Genomic DNA, 23010 nt, shown 5'->3' with positions numbered 1-23010 from the left:
TTTATTTAAGTTTGAAAATATAGGCTGAACTTCATGGGGCAGTGTTATTATAGGTAGCGAGAAATACATAACTCAAGCCAGAGAGGTGTTGGCTGGAGATCTACTTTCCATGGTCTACTTAGTTGAAGCCTTAGGAAGAATGAGTTATGTGCAGTAAAAATATGTGGAATCATAAGCAAAATGCTAACAGCACCCCTTTTTATTCAAGAGATAAAATATAGAGAGATGTGGGAGGGCACATTATCCCAGAGAATAAGAAGTGAGGAGTGTTAGGAATTCAGATGTCTATAAATTTGGAAGTGTAGTAAAGTCAAGAAGAATGATGAATGCTGGATTCATCATCATCCAGAGCAGATTCATCATATAAAGGAGACTAAAAGCAACTCTGATGGCTTGATGATTGGTGAGAACATGCAGTAATTTTATCAAGGTGGTTGAGGCTGAAAGCAAGGAGAATCAGCAAGTGGTATTTTGAATGGACATAAGAATCAGGACAGATAATGGGTAGAAAGAGAAATGAAAAGGACAAGTTGGCAATTGCTATTATAGCAAGTGAGCTAAGTTACAAGAAATGGAAGTAGGCAGGTTAGTTTCAACGTATACTCCATTACAGGATTATTAGTCATATTGCAGCAGGAAAGCCATAACTAGACAGTATGGCTAACCTAGATGTGGACATGATTTAAATTATTTTAGAAGAACACACAGGGGAAACAATACCTAACAATATATAGGATAGTTTTAAAATAATTGCTTCTAACACCTTAACATCAAGGCATATATAATTAATGTTCTTGTTCTGAATTTTATCTTTTCCCAAAATAGGGCAGAGAAAGTATTCATGAAGATGAACTATATTATGTCATTCTGTGTTACAATTATTAAAGCTGTCCACACAATCAAAAATGAGCAGGAAGACTAATATAATCCAATGGAAGCTCTTACTACTCTGACTAAATAATTAGAAACTTAATGAAATCCTTTTCTCCTAAAGAGTGAGAGATGAAAACTAAGAAGCGAAATTTTTCCAGAAGTCTAATGACTATGATGTTTGGAAAAAGTTTGTAAGGGATAGGAAATCGTACTTTGAAACCACTGTATCTTGTTTAAATGATAGATGGCTCAGTTTAGAAAAGATAGAAAATCAGAGATAGGGTCTTGTGATAAAATACTCTATAATTTTGTGCTGGTTTTTACCTTGAAATATATCATATTTAAAAATCACCTTCTGTTTTCATGGCTTCATCTAATATGAAAAGTAAACATAATGAGTTTACTTGCTAAGCTCTTGCACATATTGTAAAACATAGTAAATATATTACTGTTAAGCATTTTGTGCACCCCAAAGGCCTAATGTAACTGAGAACAGAAGGAAAATCTATGCATAGGAAGCTTGCCAATGTTATTTTACAAATATTTGACTTTAAGGTTTGCATTAGACATTTTGGAATGGAAAGGAGTGGGAAAGCAAGTAATTGAAGCAAATCTCTTTAGAAGGGTCTTAACATGTATGCGTTTATAACATTATGTATTATATTAAAATATTTTCTATTTGTTAAATCTTTAATGAGTATTGATTGCATTATAAGCCAAATCATTATCTTATAAGTATTCAGTATTGAAGCAGACTACTGTTTGCTGTAGATTAAAAGAATAATGTATCAAAGACAAAGAGTTTGACTACTTTATTTAATTATGATTCTGAAATATTGGCAATGGCTTCTGAATTTTGGAATATTGACCATAATTATGATAATTTCTTAATTTATCAATAGAAAACAAAGAAATGTAAATACATAAATAAATGTCTTCTGTAAACTTTATTATAAATCAATAGCTTTTTTCCCTTTTAAAGTAACATTCTTTCCTAGAAACAATTGACTAGCTTAAAGCTTTATAGTCATTTATTACCCCATCTAAAACAAACAAAAAATGCTGCTTTTTTTTAGGCTATTTCTATTCCTTTTCTTACTTTCCTTTCTTTACCATTTTTCTATTATTCTTTTTAATATGCTGAATTGTGCTCACTTGACCCATTGGCACAGATTTTTCAGTGTGTTTTTTGCAAGTCGGTTTTGTATGAGGAAAAAATCTGTATAAATGGTCAAATAAAATGCAGACAAATAAGTTGAAAAAAATATAATGACTTTAAAAAAAAGACAAAATTAAAAGAATGACTCTATAAGATATAAATAATTTATCTTTGTGCTCTCGTGTCATTGGCAAATAAGGAGAGTTTTACTTCTTCCTTTCCAATTTGGATGCCTTCTGTTTCTCTTTCTTGTCTTACTGCTGTGGCTAAGACTTCCAATACAGTGTTGAAGAGGAGTGGTGAAAGTGGGCATCCTTGTCTTGTTCCTTATCTTAAGGAAAATGCTTTTAGCCTTTCCCCATTGAGTATGATGTTAGCTGTAGGTTTTTCATACATGGCCTTTATTACATTGAAGTATGTTCCCTCTGTTTCCACTTTACTGAGTCTTTGTCATAAATGGATGCTGGCTTTTGTCTAACACTTTCCCTACATCTATCCATATGATTATATGGTTTTTATCTTTTGATTTGTTAACGTGGTATATCACATTAATTGATTTGTGGATATTGTGAAATGTCCTCTGTTTAACCATCAAAAGTATTTATTCAATAACCACATTAAAACATGATTAGCTTGAAACGCCTTGCAAAATTAAATGGTAAAGATCCAAGTTTTAAATGACAGGAGTTTAGATTCTAAAAACAAAACAAAGGTAGACAGAGGGAAACAAATTTAAATCATTTCTTCAATTAAAAAATAAATTAAAAATGAATAAAAATAAAATAAAATAAATAAAGACAACTCAAAAACAAAGTGCCCATATATATATATTCATTTTTTTCCCATTCACCACTTTATATATTTTGAGTGGACTAATAAGGCCAGAGCTTGCAAAAAGTGGAAACTTATTTAAACACTGAGGTCCTGTTTATGCATTTTTATAGTTTAACAACAATCCTAACTTCTGGTGGATTTCTTAATTAATTACAGTAACATTTAGATATTTTTTACTGGAGTAACATTTGTAACATTTGGGTAATATATTTTACTAGAATGATTGAATTGTTTTTTAATCACTAGATTGGCATCCATTTTTAATATCTATATGCCATGTTAATTTTTTATAGGTTACATTTTGTACTAAAATTATCCAATTGTTATCTTTTATAGTTCTATAAATAATTTTAGTGATTGAAAATTTCATTTAGCCATTTTTTAAGTCCTTGGTTCACAGATATTCCTTAACAGATCATTCATAATATATTCCGGTAATGCTCAGAGAGTAAGAGTGCAATTTGAGTCTCTAATACTTCCATTAAATCATCTTAGTTACTCTAATTCTATCATTTAGTAAGCAATGCCATTTCTACAAAATGCCATTGATCACAATAGGAAGTAAACGGATCAAGCTACCTCCAGTCCTCCTGGGGCATCAGGAACTAAGATTCCCTTCAGTTCTCATCCTGAAGAAATAAGACCCTTGAAGGAAAATGTCAATGAGACAGAGAGAAAAGAAGTTAAAGTCAGACATAGAGTTTGCTGTATGTGTGCTGATTCCAGTCCAGAAAATTATTTTGACATCCAGGGATGTCATGGGGGAAAGAGGATAAGGAAAGAGTTAAGAGGCATCTGAAATAGACTTACCTAATCTCAGTACTAACAGGATCTATGTATATGCCATTTTGTTGTAGTATAGAATGCACAGATAGCAGGAAAACAGTCTTGTAAATGTCTGTTGTAATTACCTTCATAATTCAGTTAGTGAAAGTGTCTTACAGATATGATAATGGGCTGTAATGCAAACATATGTTAACAACATTGCTTCTCATGATAACACTTCCCCTATAGTGATATAGAGTGATAAATATTTCATTTAAACTTTATTTTTCATGGGGAATCTGAAACCATTATTGTTATAATACAAACATTGATTTTTCAAACATTTATTTTGGGTATTTTACTGGTTTTGTAAAGATTACTTTGATGATTGATGTAAAAATCCATATACTTCAAAATGTTTTATTCTTTGATATTTTAAATTATTGGTAACTGAGAAAAGGAATATATCATTTTAATTTAACCAATTCTTATTAGTCACCAGATAGATTCTTGATAAATCTATTTTGGATGAGATTATTAATTCTACTTTGAATCTTTCTGCTTCATCTTAAAATATTAGACTAAGCATATCTTTTCCATGAAACTATGAAAAACGAACTCATCATATAATTTTTTTTTGTGATAAGTTACTAAAATAGATGCTTTGTATTAATACACTGAGGTCTTCTAGGTGTTCTGAACTATATTTCTTCTGGAATTAAAACAGCATTTGTCAAATTCGTTTTTGTTATTTTTCTCGCAGTAGGAGTGTGACTTTTTCCCATTTCTTTTAATTTGAAAGGTTGTAAAATATTTTCTTTAGTAAGGTTAGAAGTGATATTTGATGTACATTCATGTCTCAGGCACATTTTCCTATTATGATTGGAAGCCATTAACACGCATAAGGTAAAGTTTAGAAGTAGATTAAAGTAACTATTGAGGAACTAGATATGTTTTCTTAAAAGGAACTAAAACTATACTCAGGTGGACAGAAAAGAGAAGGGAAGGTGTAACTATCCAGAGCATCCAACCCAATATATTGGAAAGAAGCACTAATGGCCAGGTCTAATTTGGACAAGGCAGATAGCAGGAAAACGGTTTTGTAAATGTGCATTATAATTATTTTCATAGTTCAGCTAGTGAAAGTGTCTTACAGATCTGACAATGGGCTATAATGCAAATATATGTTAACAATATTTCCTCCTACAACCAGGCTCCTCGTTTTACGAATGTATTTAGATATTTCTAACTAATTAATGATTATATAATTAATAACAGGCCACACTGAACAATTTTGATGCTCTTGACTGATTCTTTAGAAATAGTCATAACAAGCCATTCGTAATGTAATTCTATATAGGTTCTTAAAAATGAAAATAAAGAGTAAAAACTTCACAATATAAGAAAATGGGGGGGGGAATTTTGAACAATATCAGAAGACATAGATGAACTTTACTTTCCACAAACATCTGAGCATTACGGTCACTGAAGCAGTATCTTTTCAGAGACTACATTCCTGGTTTATATAATAAATTAATTAAATAATGCATATTATTTTTGAAAAGTATGGATTGAACACATTAAAAAAGCTAATGATGTGATATGTCCTCTTCATTAGCAATTTATTTTCAATATTCAGGAATTACATTGCTGATAAATGGTTCGGCTTTCTTTTTTTTTTTTTTTGAACAGTTTGAAATTGAAATGTAACAATACATATTATTTAAATCCTTAGATGATTAAAAGTATTAAATTCAGATTTCTTCTCCTTGGTATTCTTATAAAGAATTTAAAAGTATATAAGATGCAAAGCAAATAATAAAAATAACAGAAGAAACCCAACACTGGCAAAATAATCAGAACACCAGGGACCACAAGACTTTAATGGTAGCACACATGTGACATAAGTAAACAGGGATAGATAGTAAAAAGACCACTTACTGTGTGCTCAGTCAGAGATAATCGTTAGACCAAGAAATCTCCCTTTGAGATATTCTGATAATTCCATATGAAATATTTGCCTCTTGGGGAGGAAAAAAAGGCCATGTTATACCTATTGAGAGGAATAATCATTGTCAAATAACCAATCACAATAAAAAAAAAAAAGCAGGAGAGTGGGAAACTACTTTAATAGCATTTGCAGTGTAATCTGAAGATACTGAAAATTTATTTGATAATGACAAGACTTTCGTAATTGTGAACAATATAACACTTAATACACTAACTGCTAGAAAAGTGAAATTATTTTTTTAAAAAGCTACAATTGTGGTTTTAGAGATTCACCCAAAACTTTTACCCAAGGCGTGAGAGTATTTTTACATGATCCGATAGTGTCTTTTATTTTCAACTTGTAAACTGAAGACTGAGCATGCTCACTGCTTGCCCTTTTTTTCTATGTTTAATATTATTGTGCAATGAATACCTTTTTATATTTCTACATTTATCAATCTATCGGGACATTTATGTTTATAAGTTACTTACTGCAACAATTTCATTGATAACATATCAATACAGATACTAAAAGATAAAAAAAAATAACATGGGCATTCTTTACAATTGAATTGTTTTGAAATGAATTTTCCACTAAAATTTATGTTCACATAGCTTCTTACTTATTACTATAATTATTTAACAACTCAGCATAATTTTATGTGATATTTGAGCGTTGGAAGACGAGAGACTCTAGCTTTATCCCTGCCCACTATTAACTAGGATTTCTGATTAGACATGGCTTATCAAGTAAATAAATGCATACATGTGTGCATAATTGTTTATAGTTCACCCCTTTAGGTGACCCTCATCCCGCATATGCCTACTTTGGAATGGTTGACCCTGAATCCACCTGTGCACAGAGATAGAATGTTCTGGCCCTGCTCTGACTACGTGGTACTGAGAATACTAAAGGGAGTGATTCTAAACAAAATGCTTTTTATCTTTTATCTTTCCCCTCAATTTGTAAATAAACACTTCAGTGAAAACTAGATCATTTGTCCGATACTCAAGGGCTATCAACAACATATAGCAAAGGACATTTTTCATTACACTTTCTTTCCCTAGATGTATTATTTTAGTATTTCTGCACCTGTGCCACAAGACTGTGTTAAAGTGAATAAGTATTTTCAAAACAAAAGGCACTTATATAGCATTTCAACTTTTGCTCTATATAGTTTAGTGTCATTGAAAGTAACAAGTTATTTTTTTCATCATTGATATTCCACAGATGAGGAAAAATCCTTTATAATAGATTATTGAAAATGGGTGCTAAGAATTCCAGTATCTGCTATTTCTCAAGGTACTTGCACTTCTGTTTTTACATAATTTTTATACTCGTAAGCTTCCTGATTCCTGAAACCAGATGTGTCTATTATAACTGATGAAAAAAATAATGAATTACAGGAAAAAATAGACCTATAAAGAAAAAAAATATTTTTTTCTCTTTAGAAGATTATAGACAAAATAAAATGGATATATATATATATATGTATGTACGTATGTATTAACAAGCAATCTCCAAGGATTTATTGGTGTTTTACTTTTGTGATATTTTATTTTTTGAAAAAGGAGTATTTATTGATTATATATAAACAAACTAATTAGTTTAGAGGGCTAAAATATTTTGAAAACACTCAATGGAGATACTGAAAAAACATAATTTGCAGATATTTGTATTTTTAAAATTTTCTCTACTTTATATAGAAGCTGTCGTATTTTTCTATTATAATAGCAATACTTCTCATGACAGGGAAGAAGCTATCATAGCTTCATTTTTAGAAAAGCTATTTGTGCAGAATAGTAACTTCAAAGGTTTATATGTTCTTTCATCTAAACTGTTGAAATGCATTGGAATCAATCATTCTCCTTGAATGATGAAAGTAGCACGAATATAGGAGTTTTAAGATATGAACTTGACTTGTACCCTGACTTTTATCTTATTAAATCTTTGCTATGTTTTGTACTACTGACTCCCTTTAATATTTTAAACCCGGAACTTAAGCCCCAAGTCAAAGTCGTAAGAAAGTTAATCTGTTTAGCACTTGTACATATGTATTTCGAAGATATTTTTATTGCCAAACTTTTTACTTGAACATTACTTTAGGAGGAATAGTTTTAATTTGCTTTTCAATTATCAGAAGATGATAATGTATTCTAGATTAACAATTCAGTTTCTCATTTTCTTAATAAAAAGTCACCTTTTTACTGACCCAGGTCTCTCAATACTCCCTCAATATCCAAGCTTTTCAGATCTCCAAAGAACCCTTGGACAAAGCTTGGGTGAAAGAATGGAAAAAAGTCTTCTTTCTATACCATCCACCCAGGGAGTGCTTAAGGTTATCAGAACCAGTACTGCTAAGGAAGAAAGATGATTAATGTGGGAGATGAGAGAAATGAGAATAATGGCTTTCCTACTCAGAAAATCTCAACAGAGCCTTTGAGGTCTTTATATTTTTGTGATTTGCATTTCTGATCCAAATCAGATTGAGTCTATCACAGTTTCCTCTTCAGAAGCAAATTCCTCAGAGAGAATACGTGAATAACATAGTTGCAAATTCTTTAAATTCTGTAATAACAGACATATCTGTTTCTCCATTATTCTAGACAAGACTATATCTTTCTCCTACCCACCAACTTCTGTAGTTCTAGAAGCTAACCAAAAAAACAATTAAAGAAGGCAGACTTTGAAGGTAGTTCCCTAGTGACCTAACGGAATGCTAATTAACCAAGGATTATAATAGAACTTTCATATATAATTAAGGCTCTATAATAGACCTTAATTCAGATGTAATTAAGGCTTTTTAATAAAACACATATCAGTGAAACTATGTGAATTAGATGAATTCCTTATTTACTAAGGGCCACTTATCAGCTTGGGTAATGTTAATATTTCATATAAGCCTAGTAATACTAATACACAAAAGTTAGGTTTGAAGATTATGAGATAGCTGCTACTTATTTCTTTTTCATAAATTTCTCTTGAAGATATTACTGATCATCCCTCCCACTATTTAACTTTCTATCTGGAGCAGACTTTATTATATGGTTTAAATATATTAATGCCATTACATTCATTCAGCTATACCTATACCTATCATAGAGACACATCTGCCACCTGACAGCACGGTTGGTACCCTATACAAGTGTTCCTTTCCTCAGAGATTGCTTGCCTAGGTCCTGTCAATATTCGCTGCCTTAACACCTTTTCTTGTGCCTCTGTAGACAACCAAAGCTGTTTTTTAGATGATATATTATTTCTTTTCACATGTTTAAACTCCGTTATGTCATAGTGAAGCCCTCATGGCCTGGATCCAGTAGTTCCTTTAAGAAGAGTTTGCCTGTATTTGTTTTATGTGTGATTCCCTGTAACAATTCTCGGACAATAGTTTTGTTTCTCTAATTTCCAACTTCATAGGCCCTAAATTAGGCCCATAGGGAAAAATACATTGGATAGCATACAAAATGCAACAAACTTGTATTTTCAAAGGATAGAGGAGTATTATGATGCAGGAATCTAACTCAGATTGGCTTAAAAACAAAAAAAGCCTTCATATTATAAAAGAACTGTGGTGTTTCTTCAAACACTAAATGAAATCAGATGCTTAAACATTATTATAAAACATCTTTGACTTCCTTTAGCTCTGATTTCCTCTGTTTGGCTTTATTCCCAAGCACATTCTTTTTAATCGAAGACAAGATGGCCACATAGCAGCTCCAAACTTAGAGACTTTCAGTTTTTTGTAGTTCAGCCACATGAGAATAAAGAGCATTCATTTCCATAAGTTTCCTCTGAAGTTTCAGGGTTAACTCTCAATGACTATTTCTAAAATAATCACTCTAAACTAGGATTCTTATACTTTTAGTAGACTTCAGAATTACTAGAAATGCTTGTTAAAAGACATAGAACCAGGCTTTAAGACCACAGGTCGACTAGGGCCCAGTAATGTGCATTTCAAAGTTTCTTAGATGATGCCGAAGTTGGGATCAGAGACCATACTTTGAGAACCATGAGATTGGAGCGTTATAAGTGCACATCTCGAAGGAGGGATTCAGCCTCATCTAGGTTACATAAGCAGAACATGAGTGAAAGTCATCTCCCCAAAGAAAATCAGAATAGCAATGTCACACACACACGCGCGCGCGCAAGTAATGATTGCTCTTGGTGGAGGTGAGTACAGGAGCAGCTTCTCACATCAGCACCGTGCAGAATGTTGCTTCACTCTTCTGCTGTTCTCTGTGAGAACTAGAAAGAATTTAGGCAAGGGAGGCAAGAAATAGTGTTTACCACTGTGCTGTGCATGTGGTGCCGACATAAAAAGTGTAAAAGTTCTAATATTAGTAGAATTAATTCAGCAATATAGCAAAATAATATAACAATATAACCATGGGATTTTATTCCAGGAATACAATAAATTTAAAAATATATCATGTGATGAACTTGATAAATATTCAATAAATCATATTATTAACTATTCCAAAGGCACTTGACAATATTGTACACTAATTCTAGAAAAAAAAATATTAGAATGAATGTATAATTCCTTGATAATTGTGTGTACAATTGTGTGTACTAACCCATACTAATAGAATGTTAAGTTTGTATTTGAAGCTCAATGTAATGGTGACTTAAAATAAAAGTAGTTTTTAGATATTTAAATATAATCTAATTTCCTTACATATTTTACACTGAAATATTTTTTAAAGTAACACCTACTTTATATGAATATATGATATCACACATATGAAAAATTATCTATATTTATGTCATTGCAAGTTTATTACTATGGAATACAGAAAATCTTGAATAAAGCTCCCCCAAAAATCAACATGTACCAGTGTTTCCATTTGATATATAGCTATTGCACAACGTGTCTTATACAGTAGTTTTGAGATGTTTTGTTTTTTAATCTGTGTCATGTCTAAAATGTCATGACCGGAATATACCTAATGTTTTATAGTCATTAGAAATACTAATATATCTGTTGTGAAAAATAATAGGAGTTATGCTTTCATACTTACATGTGTATTTTTGGCAAAACTTTTAAAACACGAATTGACATCAGTTTGAAATTAACAAACAATAAACCAATAACCAAAGCCAATATCTCAGAGCAGAAAAAAAAATTTATGATTCGATCAATACCAGTGCCTAAAATAAATATTTAATGATTATTTTTTCACCATGATTTTATTTTTCTTATAGGATAAAAATGTGACGTCTGTTAATCATATTTATTTACACATACACACACATCTGTCATTTCTATCCTATCTATTCTATTCATTCTTGCACTTATCTGTAAACAGTGTATGTCAGCACATGGTCACTCATGCACTTGGATTGCACAGAACATAGGAACTGTGCTATGTGTGACATCATTACCCTGGTTAAAAAAACATGTTAAAAGATGATCATAGTCTCAGGAATATTCTAGGGAATAACTGCAGCAACGTGGAACCCGAACGGCTTTAAACTATGAAATTCCTCGGCGGATTACCAATTATTCTTGAAATTTTTTTTTATTACTAATTATTACTCACATTTCTAATTTTATTAAATTTATAGATTCTCTCAACTTCACAGGAGCTTTAAAATACCACTTGGTATGGCTGTTTTTCTAGGATATTTTGATTGCTTTAACTTATTCACTTAGTGGGATCTTTCATTAAAAACAAAAACAAAAACTTTACTATTATTATTATTATTATTATTATTCTCTTAAAATATTATTCTCATTATTATTCTCTTAAAATATAAACCTCCCTGAATTTTTAAAGCTATTTATTTAGAAAACACATGGGAGAAATTAAAGGGACATAAAAATACTGTAATGTTCATTTTCTTTCAGAAGGAAAGCTGGATTTCAAATTCTGCAAAATTTTATAGTTTACTTAAATTTTTAAAAAATATTTTGAATGCTATAACATTTACTACCCATGCCATTTACTTGACAATGACTTAAATTATAGTTTCATGGGGTGTGTGTGTGTGTGAGTGTGTGAGTATGTGATGTGAAAATTAATTAGATGTGGCATATTTATTCATACTGGTTTTTCCCTTATTCCCTCTCATGGGGCTGGGCCAATAACTCTTAACAATTAGTTTAAGATTCTTATTCCTAAATAAAAGATAGTTGAGTTAACATATTGCCTTTTCTTTATTGCTACTAGGCCTAATAATAATATAATAATATACATTTTAAGTTCAAGTATAGCTAACTTTTTGATAAATTATTATTCTACAATAATTTGTCATTGACATCCTCTATTTCTATGTTTTTTTTTTTTTTTTTTTTTTTACTAATTCTTTTGTGTAAGTTTGGAAAAAGATTTTATCCTATGTAGTAAACTTCAGAAAGTGAATCATTGCCACTTGAACTTGAGGGTGATGTATTTTACCTTTTGAAAATGCAGGTTGCATAATCTAAAATAAAAAAAATGTTTATCACTAAGTGTGTGATGGCTAAGGGATTCATGAGTCTATTTTTTCCACATTGTTCTTTATTGAATGATGCATTAGTTTAGTTATATGTTAAATTATTAATTTTAATTTTGCCTCTGAATTCTTTTTCTTGGTTCACTCCAGAATAATTTGGGGGCGGGCAGCTAAGGGCCTAACTACCCTCCTGCTACTGTGCTCACACAAGGACCGCATGAATATGTGAAACAGAGTTCAGGTCTTTGAACATTGGTTGTGTGACTTTATGATTTATTTTCTTCATTTGCATTTTTTATTAGCTGCTGTTGATATTGTATCTTACTTTTTAATATAGACCTCTTTTTAAATTCTTTTAATTACTATACATTTATTGCAATTAACAAGAGAAATGGTACTAGAAAATACCATGAAACTCATACCCAGTATTTGTTTATCTTCTCAGAGCCCATAATCATATTTATTAATTTACTCCAACACCTCAAATTATTTTTTATTCAAATTCAATTATTGTTTAAAAATCTTTAAGACATAGAGTGCATAAAGAAATTATATGAATATAAAATATTTATATAGAGAGAAGACAGGAAGGAAAGTAGAGAGAACATACGGCAGTTAACATGTGGGCAGGAAGAAATACCAAGTTTAAAATGTTGATGGAAGCTATCTTGGAAGAAGGTTCCCTTTCCTCCACTTCCCCACTCCCTTTATCGGCAGTGCTTCATAGAAATTCTTTTTCTTAGCTACTGGCTAGAGTAAGACTTAATTTGCAGTTCTGAAGAATGTACTATGGCACCATGTCAGTAAAATATTCGTGTTATAGTGTTGCAGACTATAAGAAAAGGCTGGGTTTCACCTTAATATTGTAACCACTGAGCTGTGTTTCAGTTGACCCTGACATTTTTATAAGGCTGACTAGAAGTTGTAACTCACTAGCCATTTACAACTTTTCTGCCTTAAGCTACCAGGGCAATATCATGGCTCTATTATTTTCTTTAAGTAATTTTTGCTTATATTAAATTTTCATAAATTGTGGTAATTTAAGAATTAGTGTACTCAAATTCATTTGAAACAATGCTTATCTAGTTTAACCTATATGAGAAGTAGGATATTATAGTTAGATGATGTGAATCCACTCAATACTTGAAGGAGTTCATTTAAATAGGAATTTTTTTATTATTAAACACAACACAAGTATTAGTTGAAAATAACTTATTGAATACTTTTCACCAGGAATGATTGTAAGTGCTAGGAATGGAACAGTGGACAAAAATGGTTAAAGGATCCCTGCACTTGCCTCTGGAGAACACAGAACATAGACAGCTACATGTGTAATGTGTGTGTGTGTGTGTGTGTGTGTGTGTGTATACTTGTGTACATATATATACACACACACGCATATATATACATATATACACATACACATATATATACATATGTATATATATAAAGTTTATGAAGTGATATATATATAGATATATGTATGTGTGTATGTATATATATGAAGTTTATGAAGTGATAATGAGTTTTATAAAAAATAATAAATCAGAGTAGGGAGATGAAAATTTTCAAAGGGCCAAGGAAGAACAGGTGCAGATTCCCATAGCATAGGGTGGTCCATGAGAGATTAGCTTAGATGGTGACATCTGTGCAAAAACTTCAGGAGACAGGGGAGCCAGCTGTACGGCAAATGCAAAATCTCTGTGGTGGGACTGTGCCTGGCATGTTCAGGGCAGAGCACCGAGGCCTCGGTGCCCCAAGGGGAGTGATTATTTATCTAGATCAGTACTCTACAGGTCATACAGTACATCACATTGTACTATGCAATCGTTTATGTATGTGCTATCTCCCCTTTTGACTTTTGAGTTCTGGAAAAGCATACTTGAGTACTGTTCATGTTTGTACCACCTGAATATGGTATGGTATCTGTTTCATGAAAAGTATTTTCTTGGCTTCAAGTGGGACTTAGATCTTGAAAATTCAAAATTGCAGCATTCAGTGGAACATAGCTAGACATAAAGTGATGCCTGTTTCTAAGGACATTGCATTTTTAGGTAGGTGCACTGTTTAGTTTCCTATGGCTTCTGTAACAAATTACCACCAAGTAGGTGGCTTAAAACAAGCAAAATATATTCTCTCCCAAAGATGGAGGCCAGAAGCCTGAAATTCAGGTATTAGCAGGGCTGCAGGCTCTACTGGTGAATCTATTCCTTGCTTCTTCCAGCTCCTGGGGACTTAGCATGTGGTCACATCACTCCAATCTCTGCCTCCAAATTCACTCTAACTCCTCTTTCTGTGTCTTTCTTTGGTGTGTCTGTGTCCCAAAACTCCCCCTGTCTGTCCCTTAGAAGGATACATGTGATTGCATTTAGAGCCGTCTGGAAAATCCAGAATAAGCTCCTCCCTCAAGATTCTTAACCACATCCTTGGCCATATAAGGTGACTCACTCTTTTACCATGTAAGGTAATATTCACAAATCCTGGACATTATGACATAATTTTTTGAGGCGATCAGTTAACCCACTATAAGCACAATGACAGGAGTTTCTAGATGTGGGTTTCTATATTAAAGGGATCTATTTTGAAAGAATGTCCTCCTGTGGAGTGTGACCTGGGAAGATATGAACATGTACATAGGGCCCTGGTCAACTTGATTGGAGTAAAGGAGGCCTTGATTCTCAGAGAAGTAATGGTTTACATTCAGGATGTCATGCAGCCTGTGCAAACTTAAAGATACTGTTTAGAAGCCAGTGGAAATGCACAGCTTGTGTCCATTGTTGTGGCATATGACCCTCAAAACTCAGCACCTTAATCCAATATGACTTTGTTTCTTACACATCTTTTAGTCCACTATGTGGGACTGAGTGTGGCAGTGTCTTGCTCCATATGGTTATTTAAGGACTCAGGCTGAGAGATGTTTGGCTACTTTCAAAACATATGTCCAGGATACCATGGTCTTCCAAATCCAACCTGTAAATGGAAAGTAAAGCAAAGGATGGGGGATTGCTCAAGATATTAAAGACATCAGACATAGGAACATCTCCTGTATCCTACCCAATCATATAGCTTTGGAGAATACTAGTAAAAATACTTTAGCTGTGTACCCAGAAAGATAACAAAGTCATTCAGGTAGGACAGACTATCGCCTCTGTCATTTAGGTATAGCAGATTCTGATCCTAGGGCAGCAACTATACTATCAATCAAAAAAACAAAAACAAAAAACAAACAAAAGGGTAGGCTAATTCTGAAGGCTGAACAATATGGAGCATAAATAAGGGCCTGTCTGCTACGTGCGAACATAGAGCATCATCCAGGTTCTGCATATCTGGCCCGCACAATTGCTTCTTTGTCCACGTTGGTTTACACTTTCTTGGTTGCCTCCAAGCAGCAAGATCGACATGCTCCTTGCATAAAGCTCTCAGTATCTAATATCTTCCCAAAGTTTAGTTTTGAAAAAAATATTTTTGTATTGATTATATCAGAGTTCATCCACTGCATTTGTGGTAGCCTGTTAACTTGTTATTGCACAATATATACTGATCCAAAATTGTGGGAAAAGTGCTTCTGTGACTCCCCTCAGGGGCCTCAGGACTTACTGCACCGTTAGAGAAGTTTTCGTAATTCTCAGCAATGTAGCTTGGAAAAAAATACGTATTTTAAATTTATTTATTTATTTTAATCAGTTTCAAGTATAAAGTACATTGGTTAGACATCCATATAGTTCATAAACTATATAAAGTACATTGGTTAGACATCCATATAGTTCAATTGCTCCTTCTCTCCCCCCGACCCTCCACCTAGCCAACATATTAATGCTAACTGCATTTCCTATTTTGAAACAAAATGCTTTCTGAAAAAAAAAATGCAATTATCCTTTTTCCTCTATGATTGTTCATTGATGAGTTCAATCACATTGTTCCCATGGCACAGGCAAATTGTTGGGAGAGATCTGCTTTCACTTAGCTTCTGATTTTGCTCAATCTCGTTAGGGTTTGGGGTTTAACTTTGTCAATGCTTGTTATGATTAAGTTACAATGGCATTTGTTTTTATTATAGTCAAAAGACCTTACATAACACTGCCTTGTTTTAATTTCAGTGTTATACCTTCAAAAAAATGAGCTTCACTGTTAATGAGAATTGTCTTACCACACTCACAAATTCATGGTAGCAGGTTTGTTTTACATGAAATCTCTGAAAAATGGACTTTTTATTCTTAATGCAGACTTTTTTTTAAGAATGAAACTTTTCCCTATCAGTAGATTCGTTGGTAATTTTAATTATACTAATTTTGGTCAAAATAAAATGTAGCCTTTATGGCATTACCATCACTTTGATAACATTTCCAATCTACTTATTTTCAGTGTAAAGGTGTTCAGACAATGCTTTCAAGTGTAACTGGCTGGGGTTGTGTTGTATTTTTTCAGCGTGCTTAAGCAATATGGAGTTAAGAATCAAGTAAGGTCAGGGTTTTTCCCTGCTTACCTCAAATTATAATAAGACCATCAAGAAATTCCGATCATCTCCCTTTCCCACATTTGCCTTCTAATATGTGAAAAATCTTACTGCAATTATCAAGTGAAAGGAAATGTACCATATTATATATAATATTAAAGAATATCTGTTCTACAAAGAGAAAAAAAATTAAGCATGTTGCCCTATCTCACATAAAGTGTGACTATTTTATACTTTATTCATTTTTTTTTTACTCTTTATGCCAATTCAACTTAATTTTACAAATATTCCACTAGATATAGAAGAAGGGTTAAGTAGCATGAATGCTAAAAAGGCTTGTATCAGGGGTAGAAATGTGAAGACTGGGAATAATTGTGTATTCTTATTAAGTGAGGCTGTATGGACTAGAATCCTTATGGTTCCAGATGTTTTAGAGCATAATTTTTATTGAACATACAGGAAATATGTGTTGGCAATTTTATTGACCACACTGACCAACGATTCTGAGATAATCCAGGAATCCTGAGAACTTGCCAGAGTGCCGGTGATTTTGCATACCTGAAAAACCAGAAACTAAATGACCTTTGGGGCAGTTAGAGAACCAGAAATCTAATAGCTATCAATCAATTATTTATTCTCCTAGCATCATTAAGTTCAAAATATATACTGAGTACTAAAGTGAAAACTGGTACTGGAAAGGCTAAAACTTTAGTTGCAACCATCAAATATTTTGAGAGAGAGAGAGAGAGAGAAGAAAATATTGAAGATTCATATGTATTGAAAAAGGGAACACAAGTAGAGTGTTATGAAAAAATAAAATAGCAGAAGCTCTTCAGATGAGATTTCACTAAAATTTAGTAGCTCCCGCATAGATCTCTGGAAGGCCTGAAGCAATCTTCCCCTCCTCGTCAATCTCCTGAGTAAACTAAAAGGCATTCAAAGACTGAAATTTTGCTATGACATTAAGATTTTAACTTAGACATGAAATCAACTTTTTAAGTCAACGAGTATCAATTACAAACCTATTCTATGTCAGGAACTGTTCTGGGAGTACTTTTCATGTAGTTTAAGGGGTTAGTAAAACAGGGAGACAGACACCGTTATAACTTCCATATACCATAGTGTATTGGTTATCTATGGCTGTCTAATGTTAAATTAATTAAACAAGAAGGCCATTAGACTTAGATGGTTCTAATGCCATGAAACTAAAATCTAAGCCTACAAATGCCTCATAATACAAAGTCAAACCTAAGGACAACCAATCACAAACAGTCAACTAGGTTTTACGCTATAGCTAATCAATTTCCTTCATTTGCTTCTGCACCTTCTGTGTATGTTTTTCCCCTAGCTCCTGTAAGTGGAGTATCTCTAACCATTTCTGATTTGACACTGTCCAATTAGAGTCTACTTACTTTTGCTCAAATAAACTCTTAAGCATTTTACTTTGCCTCAGTTTATCTTTCAACAGTAACAAATCACCACATATTTAGTAGCTTACATGATGCCCACTACTACATGTGTATGTACAACTGTGTTATTTCACTGTTTCTCTAGCTTGGAAGTCTGGGAACTGATTCTCAGGTTTTCTGCTTCAGGGTCTAACCAGGCTATGTCCAGGTGTTGGCTGAGATTGCAGTCTTATCAGAGGCTCAGCCAGATATTCACTTCCAAGTGTCCTCAGTTTGTGGCAGAATTGGTTTCCTTCTGGTCATAGGACCGAGGATGTCAGTTTCTTCTGGAGACATCCTTCAGCATCTGCAGGACACCCAGAGTTTCTTATTAGGTGGGCTACTCCAGTATGCCCACCAACTTCATGGCAGCTTGCCTCTTCAAAGCTAGTAATTGAGATAAAGTGAATCTGCCAGTAAAAAAAAATCTTTTGTATGATAAAACATTATTAAAGGAGTGGCATCCCATCACCTTTGCCATATTTTATTGGTTAGAGCAAATTGCAGGTTGAACCACAAAGGCATGAACAGCAGGATGTGGGAATCATGGGGGACGCCTGTGTGTACTGTATCTTAGAATTTGGAAATCTTAGCCCAGACTAAGGGTTTAGGGAAAATTTCCTAGAAGAAATTAAAGACATGTGAGCAAAGAGAAAAAAAGCTCAAACAAAAATGCTCATGCACGAACAAGAGCATGTCAAGGAGCTCCAAGGGAATGGGGAGAAGCGAGGGACCCGGTAATGAAGAACCAGCTGAAGAGCTGGAAAGCGGGAAAGGATTTTACTGGGGGACGTGGCATTTCCTGAGATTTGCTATTTAAATAGAAGATTGACTAAATTATGAAAAGGGATCATTTGTAAAAATTAGAGTCAATAAGGCCAGTTAAGAAGGCAGTTCATTAATACTGTCAGAGATAATGGCCTGAATTAGGATAAGGGCAGTGGGAATGACAGAAGGGGAAAGCGTGGACTAACCTTTAGGGAACAGTGACAACAGGTCACAGTGTGGTGATTCATAGCATTTAGGATTTAGGGGAACAAGGTGTCTAAGACTTGCCTCCAGGTTTCTGGCTTAAATCTGTGGTGAATTGAAGAGACAGCCTCAGAATAGGAATATTTTTATTCTGATTTTGATGTTTTCTTTATGCCAATTTGTGTTACTGTAGCTTTGTTTTAGGACGGTCTGCTGTGATTAGGGTAGGGGAAATCCCTTTTGTAGCAACCTACTTAATCTGGAACTTCAATTGTCAACACAGAAGATATAAACATTACAAATCAGTGTGAAAGAAGCATCTTGGTTTTCTTTGCATTAATATAGGTAACAAAAGGGAGAAATTTCTGGCTACTTTCACTTTAAAAGAAATATTTTCTATAGAGATGTGATAACTATTAGTTAGGTGAATAGCTGTGTAAAAGTACTTTTGATATAGCTTTTATGTAATAAACCTCCAGCATTTTTGTTGTCAAAGATGCCTTTTTTTTAACATACACTTTTTAAAATTTTAATTATGAATCATCAAAAATTTTATACACGATAACACCACTGACACATGTGTGCCCATAAGTAAGATTAAATAGGTGCTAACATGCTTTATTTACTTCATATTCTTTCTTCATTGAAAGAAATAAAATCTGTTTTCACATTTATATGTGGGTTTATTTCTGGGCTCTCAGTTCTCATCCATCATTGGTCTATGTGTCTGTGTTTCTGCCAACACCATGCTGTTTTGATTATTGTCACTTTGCAGTATAATTTGAAGCCAGGGATTGTGATTCTGCTGTCTTTGTTCTTTTTTTCTCAGAATTACTTTGGCTATTCAGGATCTTTTGTAGTTCCATACAAATCTGATGGTTTTTGTTGTTGTTGTTGTTGAATGCTACTGGGATTTTGAAGGGGATTGCATTAAATCTGTATATTGCTTTGTGTAATGTGGCCATTTTAACTTTGTTGATTCTCCCAATTCATGAACATGGAATATCTTTCCATTTCTTTGAGTCTTCTTCAATTTTTTTAATAATATCTTATAGTTTTCAGTATGTCTTTCACATCCTTTGTTAAGTTTATTCCTAGTTATTTTTTTTGTTATAAGTGCAAAAGCAATTTATTTCTTTTTCTGAAATTTCACTATTAGTATGTAGGAACACAATGGATTTTTGTACAATTGATTTTATATCCTGCAATTTTACTGTATTTGTTTATTGTTTCTAACAGTTTTTTTGGTGGAGTCTTTAGGATTTTTAATATAAAGAATAATGTCATCTATGAAAGTGATAATTTGACTTCTTCATTTCCAATTTGGATGCCTTTTATTTCTTTCTTTTGAAGAATTAGATTTTAACCTGTATAATATAACTGTTTATTCTATTGAATATAAGGGAGCCATCTAAATTTTCTTTTGATCAAAAAGAATAGCCAACAATTTTAGCAAAATTAATATACTAGTACAGGCTTTTCCATGAAATAGGAAAAGTATCAAGTCTTTTCTCTTTCATTAAATAAATATCATGATATTTTAAGAATTGTAAGTTTATAACAAGGAATTCTATTTGATAAGATGTCTTCTTCTGTGTTATTGTATTATTTGAGATTTTCTAGGCTGCTGTTGGCTACTTTTGCACTTTAAAAAAAGGAAACAATTTGCTAAGTTTTAAGAGTAACATTTGTATATTTAGGTTGGAATTATTTTGAACTTAAAGAGAAATTTTCTCCCTCTACAAAGTTGAGTTAATTAATGAATATACTACACCTCCATGTTTTTTCAATATCATTTTACAGTTACCTGATATATTTTACATATATCTAATTAGAGTAAATATTTAGGTATCATACATGACTACTCTTTTCCCTCATGCCTTTCATTCACTTCACCAAAGCCCTTACCTGTTCTATTAGACTGCGCATAATCTAGCCCTAGGCACCTCTCTGTAATCATTTCCTACTACTCTCCTTCCTGCCCTCTAGCTCCATCTACACTGGTCTCCTTGGTGGGGAAATATGAAAATCACATTTCTGTCTCAGGCAGTTTAAATTCTGTGATTCCCTTTGCTTGGAATATTACTCCTACCCCCAAAAACTGATCTTAGCATAGCTGTCTCTCTTATGTCATTCAAATTTCAGCCCAAATGCCACTGTCATATGTAGGTCTGTGTTCATGTCTTTTTAGCACCTTATATAAATTAGGATACTCTTTATCATTCTCTATCCTTTTATTACATTTTTCTTTATTTTGGAGTAATTACCACTCACTATTTTTAGTCCATGATAATAGTCCCGATATCTACCTGACCGAGTAGCTGCTACTCCATCAGGATTTGCCGAATAACTAAAAGATGCTAATAACTACTAGATGCTATAAAATTAATTATTATGGGAGAATGAAAATATAATTGATTTCAGGTGATGTTCTGAGTAATTTTATATTTAGTAACTTACTGAATCCTTACCAGATAATGTAGTCATTATGATTCTATTTCTTTTTAAGAGATGGAAACATTGAGGTTAGGGAGTTTAAAAATTTTCTCCTGGTCATTCAACAAGTGGAGTCACTTGAATGCAGTGGAGTCACTGTAGTCTGCTTTCAGAGCCTGCAGTACAGGGAAACAGAAAGAGTGGTCTTAATGATTGCTGGTCTTCGATCTAGGAAACAAAATTAGGAAACATCTAGAAAATTTAGACAGGAAGGCTTTCCAAAATAAGCAAAATGTGCTTATGTACAACTAGCTTTTCTGTATCCCTTTAACTCTACTTTTAAATTTAATTTATAAAAGAAATGATGTGAAAAATTATATCTTTGATAAAATATATCATTAAGGTACTGTACAATTTAAAGTCTCTTATATTATCTTAAAAAAAATTCACTATCACAGGATATATCATTTGCCATTTTATTTTACGCTTAAAATGTTAGAAAATATTTTAAGTGTTAAGATTTATTCTACACATTTTATACCAAACTTATGTGGCATAATAACACTAATTCAATATTTTCACTAGTTTTAACTCCAATTATTACTTACATTCCTGCATATTTTGGCTTACAAAATAATCTGTAGTATTGCGACCAGTAATTTCTCTGTGTTACCATTAAGCTTCCCTTGCATATCGTTAAAACCCTCTCTCATTTGTAGTTCATGTTGCCTGGCCAGTCCATTTATTCCCCAGAGCTCATTTCTTCTCTGTATTCAACCCAGTCTCCTTACTGTTCCAGAAACATGTCTTTCACATTTTAGCTCCTGTGCCTTCACTCAGATATTTTATCTCATTGGAAAGACTTTTGCCATTCTACTTCTCTTGTACTTATTCAAATTCTATCAGTCTTTAAAAATCCAACTCACGTTCTACGCCTCTTCCATGAATGCTCCGTTTACTCTGTTTGCATAAGAAAGTGATACTACCACTTACAGAAATATAAATGGTAGGCCTGACTTTCATTTAACAAAATATCAGCTTTGGTTTTGCTGACACTTCCCCCTTTGACACACACACATACTTTTGAGGCCCCTAAATCCAAGCCTATGGTTGAGATTCTATTTGTCTCAAAGAAGACATCTATCTCGTTTTAGCATAGTTGGTCTTCCTCCTGTTATTTGTAGCAGACTGCAGACAAATATTTCTCCTCTTGCATCATATATTCAGAGGCAGGATAATATAGTGGAAGCAGATGATCTGATTTTACAGTAGCGTCATAAGATTTTAGCGTGATTTTCCTTATCTATAAATAATGCATGTCCTATATATATATGTAGGTTGATATGTGCCTCTGATGAAATAAATACATAAGGTGCTTTATGAAATACGAAAAAAAATGAAATGTTAACTCATTTGAAATGTTAGTCTATCTTCTCTAGAAAGATTTGCAGCACAGACTTCCCTGGTTTTGATTCTTTCCATTTCGAAATAATTTTATGTATATCTTTGACATATAGAGTATATGGATTACATCCTTTTCACGATGAAAAGGGAGAGATGTAGTAAATACACAATTAGATTCAAAATTTTCCCTGATGGCAGCCTTTGATTTGGTCAAGAGAAGCTTTTTTTATCAACGCTT

At 32.8% G+C, this 23010-nt stretch overlaps 1 protein-coding gene across 3 annotated transcripts in view; it reads left to right on the top strand.

Moving 5' to 3' along the window:
- Positions 1 to 23010, top strand: part of GALNTL6 (polypeptide N-acetylgalactosaminyltransferase like 6) — an 881484-nt gene that overhangs the window by 75195 nt on the left and 783279 nt on the right. The gene's annotated exons all lie outside the window — the stretch shown is intronic.

Source organism: Rousettus aegyptiacus, unplaced genomic scaffold, assembly GCF_014176215.1.
Source record: "Rousettus aegyptiacus isolate mRouAeg1 unplaced genomic scaffold, mRouAeg1.p scaffold_m13_p_16, whole genome shotgun sequence".
In the NCBI taxonomy this organism is placed as follows: Eukaryota; Metazoa; Chordata; class Mammalia; order Chiroptera; family Pteropodidae; genus Rousettus; species Rousettus aegyptiacus.
The sequence above is the reverse complement of the archived record's forward strand: the minus strand, read 5'-3'. Positions and strand labels throughout refer to the sequence as shown.